This window comes from Salmo salar, chromosome 24, assembly GCF_965601325.2.
Source record: "Salmo salar chromosome 24, fSalSal1, whole genome shotgun sequence".
In the NCBI taxonomy this organism is placed as follows: domain Eukaryota; kingdom Metazoa; phylum Chordata; class Actinopteri; order Salmoniformes; family Salmonidae; genus Salmo; species Salmo salar.
The window spans coordinates 30,142,059-30,150,637 of NC_138314.1; positions in this window are offsets into that span (position 1 = coordinate 30,142,059).

The window sequence follows — 8,579 nt, forward strand, 5'->3', positions numbered from 1 at the left end:
CACTCTCTGTAGTGTCCCTCTTCTCCATCCCTCTCTTTCTCTCTGCCCATTCCACTGACTCTCTCCAGGGTGTGTGTGTGTGTGTGTGTGTGTGTGTGTGTGTGTGTGTGTGTGTGTGTGTGTGTGTGTGTGTGTGTGTGTGTAGAGTGCAAATTATACCGTGACATTCAGGGATCTATTTTTGTTTCACAGGACTTTTTCACAGCAACACATTCCCGCACCTATTTGTGCGTACTCTTGCACCTGCACAAAAAAAAAATTATGGGCCTAATAGCAAAGACATGTGCTTTAACAGGCAACATGGATTACCTTTAAATGTGGCATGAACACAACTAGTCAAGATGTTTTCATCTGATTGTCTAACAAATCACTTCAAAAAGTATGCTACCAGCACATGTTGGTCCACTCCAAAATAATCCAAACAGTGCACTGTGCACCTGCCATTTGATGAAGGGAAAGACACACCTATTACAAAACACTAAAAAGTGTGATGTCATTCTGCGATTGTCATTAGGCCTACACTCTTATAGCCTGAATTAATTGATGCGTCTTGCTGAAAAATGTACCTTTTATCTAAAAAGAAAAGTCGGGACCCCTGAAAAGGGGCTAACATACAGGACCCAAATAGAGCTGTGTCTGTTCTGAACTCATCGGCGATGGAAACTGTGAGGGTCCAGTTGAAACAATGTTGCAAATTTGCTAGCAGGCTGGACCCAGTTGATAATGTTGCAAGTTCGCTAGAAGACTGGACCCAGTCGATAATGTTGCAAGTTCGCTAGCAGACTGGACCCAGTCGATAATGCTGCAAGTTCGCTAGCAGACTGGACCCAGTCGATAATGCTGCAAGTTCGCTAGCAGGCTGGACCCAGTCGATAATGTTGCAAGTTCGCTAGCGGGCTGGACCCAGTCAATAATGTTGCAAGTTCGCTAGCGGGCTGGACCCAGTTCGATAATGTTGCAAGTTCGCTAGCGGGCTGGACCCAGTTCGATAATGTTGCAAATTCGCTAGAGGGCTGGACCCAGTTCGATAATGTTGCAAGTTCGCTAGCGGGCTGGACCCAGTCAATAATGTTGCAAGTTCGCTAGCGGGCTGGACCCAGTCAATAATGTTGCAAGTTCGCTAGCGGGCTGGACCCAGTCAATAATGTTGCAAGTTCGCTAGCGGGCTGGACCCAGTTCGATAATGTTGCAAGTTCGCTAGCGGGCTGGACCCAGTTCGATAATGTTGCAAGTTCGCTAGAGGGCTGGACCCAGTTCGATAATGTTGCAAGTTCGCTAGAGGGCTGGACCCAGTCAATAATGTTGCAAATTCGCTAGAGGGCTGGACCCAGTTCGATAATGTTGCAAGTTCGCTAGCGGGCTGGACCCAGTCAATAATGTTGCAAGTTCGCTAGCGGGCTGGACCCAGTTCGATAATGTTGCAAGTTCGCTAGAGGGCTGGACCCAGTTCGATAATGTTGCAAATTCGCTAGAGGGCTGGACCCAGTTCGATAATGTTGCAAATTCGCTAGAGGGCTGGACCCATTCAACACAAGTTTGCTAGCGAAAGCTCAAGACAGACAGTTTTTTGTTGTCTGGGTTACTCTAGCCCCTCCCTAGTGAAAGGACCCCATAACCACAACAACATCTTGTCCAAAGGGACAAGCTGAAACAAAGCTGCAAACACCTCTTAGTACCCAATAATTAAAACCTTGAGAAAAAAATTCACAAGTTCAGACTGGTACAGACAGATTCAAAAAGCAGTGATGCAATAATTGTTTGTGTGTGTGTGTGTGTGTGTGTGTGTGTGTGTGTGTGTGTGTGTGTGTGTGTGTGTGTGTGTGTGTGTGTGTGTGTGTGTGTGTGTGTGTGTGTGTGTGTGTGTGTGATTGGTATAACAGTGACAAATACACGTAAAACCGTGGGGGGGATCTGTAGAAGAAAGTTGATGACTGCTTGTATCAGTTGAGGTCTTTACTGTGGTAAGAGTTTAGCTAAGAACAAAAGGGATGGCATTAGCAATAGCAATAATACCAGTCCTACCATATATGTATATATCTCTCTGGTCACCCCCAAAGCCAATTCCTCCTTCGGCCGCCTCTCCTTCCAGTTCTCTGCTGCCAATGACTGGAACGAACTACAAAAATCTCTGAAACTGGAAACACTTATCTCCCTCACTAGCTTTAAGCACCAGCTGTCAGAGCAGCTCACAGATTACTGCACCTGTACATAGCCCATCTATAATTTAGCCCAAAACAACTACCTCTTCCCCTACTGTATTTATTTATATATTTATTTATTTTGCTCCTTTGCACCCCATTATTTCTATTTCTACTTTGCACTTTCTTCCACTACAAATCTACCATTCCAGTGTTTTACTTGCTATCTTGTATTTACTTCGCCACCATGGCCTTTTTTTGCCTTTACCTCCCTTATTTCACCTCATTTGCTCACATTGTATATAGACTTATTTTTCTACTGTATTATTGACTGTATGTTTGTTTTACTCCATGTGTAACTCTGTGTTGTTGTATGTGTCGAACTGCTTTGCTTTATCTTGGCCAGGTCGCAATTGTAAATGAGAACTTGTTCTCAACTTGCCTACCTGGTTAAATAAAGGTGAAATAAAATTTAAATAAAAAAAATATATATATATGTCAATACCATCAGTGCAGGGCAGTGCATTTCGACAGGGACTCGCGTCATGTGACTGGTTCTCAGTAGGATGCCCCGGGGCTCATGGGAGAACAGCGAGTAGCGTTTTTGGTCGCCGTGGTGACTGGTGAGATGGACTCTATCTGGAGAGCGAGATTGCTGCACTGAGCCCTGATGGCCTCTCCCACACCGGGGTCGTGTCTGCATGCAGACTAACACACACCCACACGGAGCCACCCGCATCACACCACAGAATCACAGGGTAACCATTACACTACTGCAAACACACACAGTATTACTCCCCACAGGTCACACCAGTACAACTAGACACCACACACAGTATTATTCCCCACAGGTTACACCAGTACAACTAGACACCACACACACAGTATTACTCCCCACAGATTACACCAGTACAACTAGACACCACACACACAGTATTACTCCCCACAGATTACACCAGTACAACTAGACACCACACACACACACGGTATTACTCTCCACAGATTACACCAGTACAACTAGACACCACACACACAGTATTACTCCCCACAGATTACACCAGTACAACTAGACACCACACACACAGTATTACTCCCCACAGGTTACCCCAGTACAACTAGACACCACACACACAGTATTACTCCCCACAGGTTACCCCAGTACAACTAGACACCACACACACAGTGTTACTCCCCACAGGTTACCCCAGTACAACTAGACACCACACACACAGTTTTATTCCCCACAGGTTACACCAGTACAACTAGACACCACACACACAGTATTATTCCCCACAGGTTACCCCAGTACAACTAGACACCACACACACACAGTATTACTCTCCACAGGTTACCCCAGTACAACTAGACACCACACACACACAGTATTACTCTCCACAGGTTACCCCAGTACAACTAGACACCACACACACACAGTATTACTCCCCACAGGTTACCCCAGTACAACTAGACACCACACACACACAGTATTACTCTCCACAGATTACACCAGTACAACTAGACACCACACACACAGTATTACTCCCCACAGGTTACCCCAGTACAACTAGACACCACACACACAGTTTTATTCCCCACAGGTTACCCCAGTACAACTAGACACCACACACACAGTATTATTCCCCACAGGTTACCCCAGTACAACTAGACACCACACACAGTATTATTCCCCACAGGTTACACCAGTACAACTAGACACCACACACACACAGCATTACTCTCCACAGGTTACCCCAGTACAACTAGACACCACACACACACAGTATTACTCCCCACAGATTACACCAGTACAACTAGACACCACACACACACACAGTATTACTCCCCACAGGTTACACCAGTACAACTAGACACCACACACACAGTATTACTCCCCACAGATTACACCAGTACAACTAGACACCACACACACAGTATTACTCCCCACAGATTACACCAGTACAACTAGACACCACACACACACAGTATTACTCCCCACAGGTTACCCCAGTACAACTAGACACCACACACACAGTATTATTCTCCACAGGTTACCCCAGTACAACTAGACACCACACACACAGTATTACTCCCCACAGGTTACACCAGTACAACTAGACACCACACACACACAGTATTACTCCCCACAGATTACACCAGTACAACTAGACACCACACACACACAGTATTACTCCCCACAGGTTACACCAGTACAACTAGACACCACACACACAGTATTACTCCCCACAGATTACACCAGTACAACTAGACACCACACACACACAGTATTACTCCCCACAGGTTACACCAGTACAACTAGACACCACACACACAGTATTATTCCCCACAGGTTACACCAGTACAACTAGACACCACACACACAGTATTATTCCCCACAGGTTACCCCAGTACAACTAGACACCACACACAGTATTACTCCCCACAGGTTACCCCAGTACAACTAGACACCACACACACAGTATTATTCCCCACAGGTTACCCCAGTACAACTAGACACCACACACAGTATTACTCCCCACAGGTTACACCAGTACAACTAGACACCACACACACACAGTATTATTCCCCACAGGTTACCCCAGTACAACTAGACACCACACACACAGTATTATTCCCCACAGATTACACCAGTACAACTAGACACCACACACACACAGTATTACTCTCCACAGATTACACCAGTACAACTAGACACCACACACAGTATTACTCCCCACAGGTTACACCAGTACAACTAGACACCACACACACAGTATTACTCCCCACAGGTTACACCAGTACAACTAGACACCACACACACACACAGTATTACTCCCCAGTTTCACCATTGCAAACACACGCCACACAGTAACCTATTACTCCCCACAGCTAACAGTCCAAACACACAGGCTGTCAGATTGGTATTCCGATCTCCTTTTGTTTGTTTTTTAAAGAAAGAAAACAGTAAGAAACACAACAAAGACAATCACTTAATTGAATTCCCCATTCCTTCTCACAAGATAAAACCTTTAGCGGTAACTCTGACATACTCTAACCCCAGTCACCTCAGCCAATCTCTCAGATGTCAAATCAAATCTAGTTTTGACAGTGAATGACACACCTCTATAGTATGATCCAACTTCACAGCGACATGTAGACTAACACAGTGTGTGTGTATGTGTGTGTGTGTGTGTGTGTGTGTGTGTGTGTGTATGTGTGTGTGTGTGTGTGTGTGTATGTGTGTGTGTGTGTGTGTGTGTGTGTGTGTGTGTGTGTGTGTATGTGTGTGTGTGTGTGTGTGTGTGTGTGTGTGTGTGTGTGTGTGTGTGTGTGTGTGTGTGTTGTAAGGCAATGTGACCACCAACAGAGAAGTGTCATACACTCTCTCTCATCCTCCCTTTCCTCTTCTCCCTCCCCTTGATCACTCTCTCACTCTATCAAACCTGATTGTGAACCTGTTGCTTTTCTATCTCTCGGCAGCAGTTCTGTTGTTGTTCATCTCACACACAGCAGACGAGGGTCATGGTCCTGCACTGCGCTGCCCCTGTACAAGCACTAGATGGCAACCCTCTAATGTAGATCACCAGCTCCAGCCCCACTACTTCATGTTCATTATGTTTTCAAATCAAAATCCAATCAAATTGAATTTCTGACATGCACCGAATACAACAGGTGTAGACCTTACAGCCTTACAGAGAAATGCTTACTTATAAGCCCCTAAACAACAATGCAGTTTTAAGAAGAATACCCCAAAAAATAAGAAATAAAGTAACAAATAATTAAAGAGCAGCAGTAAAATAACAATAGCATGCTATGTTGTTCTTTGATCACTTAACAATCCTAATCACTGAGGTCCTGAGAACATATTGACTTCCTAATGAAGATGTTTCTGTCAGAAGGCTTTGCACTGGAGAAGTGGATTGTCTGTAACACTTTCCCACATGCTTGTCTAAATCCAATTGCAGCACACGCGTTGGCCACTAGAGGGCCTCAGTCCAACATACTAGCAGTCCACTACTCTACAGTGCACTGTGTTTAAGTCGATGTTTTCATCCTCTTGTAAGAAAGAGGAGCGAAGCCCATCAACAACCCAATTACCACTGCAATCAGAAGACATTAAAAAGACAGAATGAACAATACCGGACAAGACCGAACTTTACCATCTCAGACTGATTTATTTCTCTAAAGGGACATCGAGTATGACTGAGGGAGGAAACCTGTGAGGCAATTTACAGTGAATGACCTTGGAGGGTTTTAGTATTGAGCAGTGAGTGTGCAGACATCACAATGAATGCCAATCACCCACCTCACACTTTTACTGTCACACTGAGGTGAAAAAAGTACAGATGGTAATTGGTCTTCGTACAAGACAGGACATTTGATTGCAAGTCTATACAAAATCTTTGAATGCAATGGCAAGTGAAATTCTAACAGTTTCTTTCTATTGTGTGACATCCGTGACATAATTTTTGTGAAAAGGTGGGAAGAGGATAGTCTGGAGTCCTGCATTAATACAACATTATGAAGAGGATAGTCTGGAGCCCTGCATTAATACAACATTATGAAGAGGATAGTCTGGAGCCCTGCATTAATACAACATTATGAAGAGGATAGTCTGGAGTCCTGCATTAATACAACATTTTGAAGAGGATAGTCTGGAGTCCTGCATTAATACAACATTATGAAGAAGATAGTCTGGAGTCCTGCATTAATACAACATTTTGAAGAGGATAGTCTGGAGCCCTGCATTAATACAACATTATGAAGAGGATAGTCTGGAGTCCTGCATTAATACAACATTATGAAGAGGGTAGTCTGGAGCCCTGCATTAATACAACATTTTGAAGAGGATAGTCTGGAGCCCTGCATTAATACAACATTATGAAGAGGATAGTCTGGAGTCCTGCATTAATACAACATTATGAAGAGGATAGTCTGGAGTCCTGCATTAATACAACATTATGAAGAGGATAGTCTGGAGCCCTGCATTAATACAACATTATGAAGAAGATAGTCTGGAGCCCTGCATTAATACAACATTATGAAGAAGATAGTCTGGAGTCCTGCATTAATACAACATTATGAAGAGGATAGTCTGGAGCCCTGCATTAATACAACATTATGAAGAGGATAGTCTGGAGCCCTGCATTAATACAACATTATGAAGAGGATAGTCTGGAGTCCTGCATTAATACAACATTTTGAAGAGGATAGTCTGGAGTCCTGCATTAATACAACATTATGAAGAAGATAGTCTGGAGTCCTGCATTAATACAACATTTTGAAGAGGATAGTCTGGAGCCCTGCATTAATACAACATTATGAAGAGGATAGTCTGGAGTCCTGCATTAATACAACATTATGAAGAGGGTAGTCTGGAGCCCTGCATTAATACAACATTTTGAAGAGGATAGTCTGGAGCCCTGCATTAATACAACATTATGAAGAGGATAGTCTGGAGTCCTGCATTAATACAACATTATGAAGAGGATAGTCTGGAGTCCTGCATTAATACAACATTATGAAGAGGATAGTCTGGAGCCCTGCATTAATACAACATTATGAAGAAGATAGTCTGGAGCCCTGCATTAATACAACATTATGAAGAAGATAGTCTGGAGTCCTGCATTAATACAACATTATGAAGAGGATAGTCTGGAGCCCTGCATTAATACAACATTATGAAGAGGATAGTCTGGAGTCCTGCATTAATACAACATTATGAAGAGGATAGTCTGGAGTCCTGCATTAATACAACATTATGAAGAAGATAGTCTGGAGTCCTGCATTAATACAACATTATGAAGAGGATAGTCTGGAGCCCTGCATTAATACAACATTATGAAGAGGATAGTCTGGAGTCCTGCATTAATACAACATTATGAAGAGGATAGTCTGGAGCCCTGCATTAATACAACATTATGAAGAAGATAGTCTGGAGTCCTGCATTAATACAACATTATGAAGAGGATAGTCTGGAGCCCTGCATTAATACAACATTATGAAGAGGATAGTCTGGAGTCCTGCATTAATACAACATTATGAAGAGGATAGTCTGGAGCCCTGCATTAATACAACATTATGAAGAGGATAGTCTGGAGTCCTGCATTAATACAACATTATGAAGAAGATAGTCTGGAGTCCTGCATTAATACAACATTATGAAGAAGATAGTCTGGAGTCCTGCATTAATACAACATTATGAAGAGGATAGTCTGGAGCCCTGCATTAATACAACATTATGAAGAGGATAGTCTGGAGCCCTGCATTAATACAACATTATGAAGAGGATAGTCTGGAGCCCTGCATTAATACAACATTATGAAGAGGATAGTCTGGAGTCCTGCATTAATACAACATTATGAAGAAGATAGTCTGGAGCCCTGCATTAATACAACATTATGAAGAGGATAGTCTGGAGTCCTGCATTAATACAACATTATG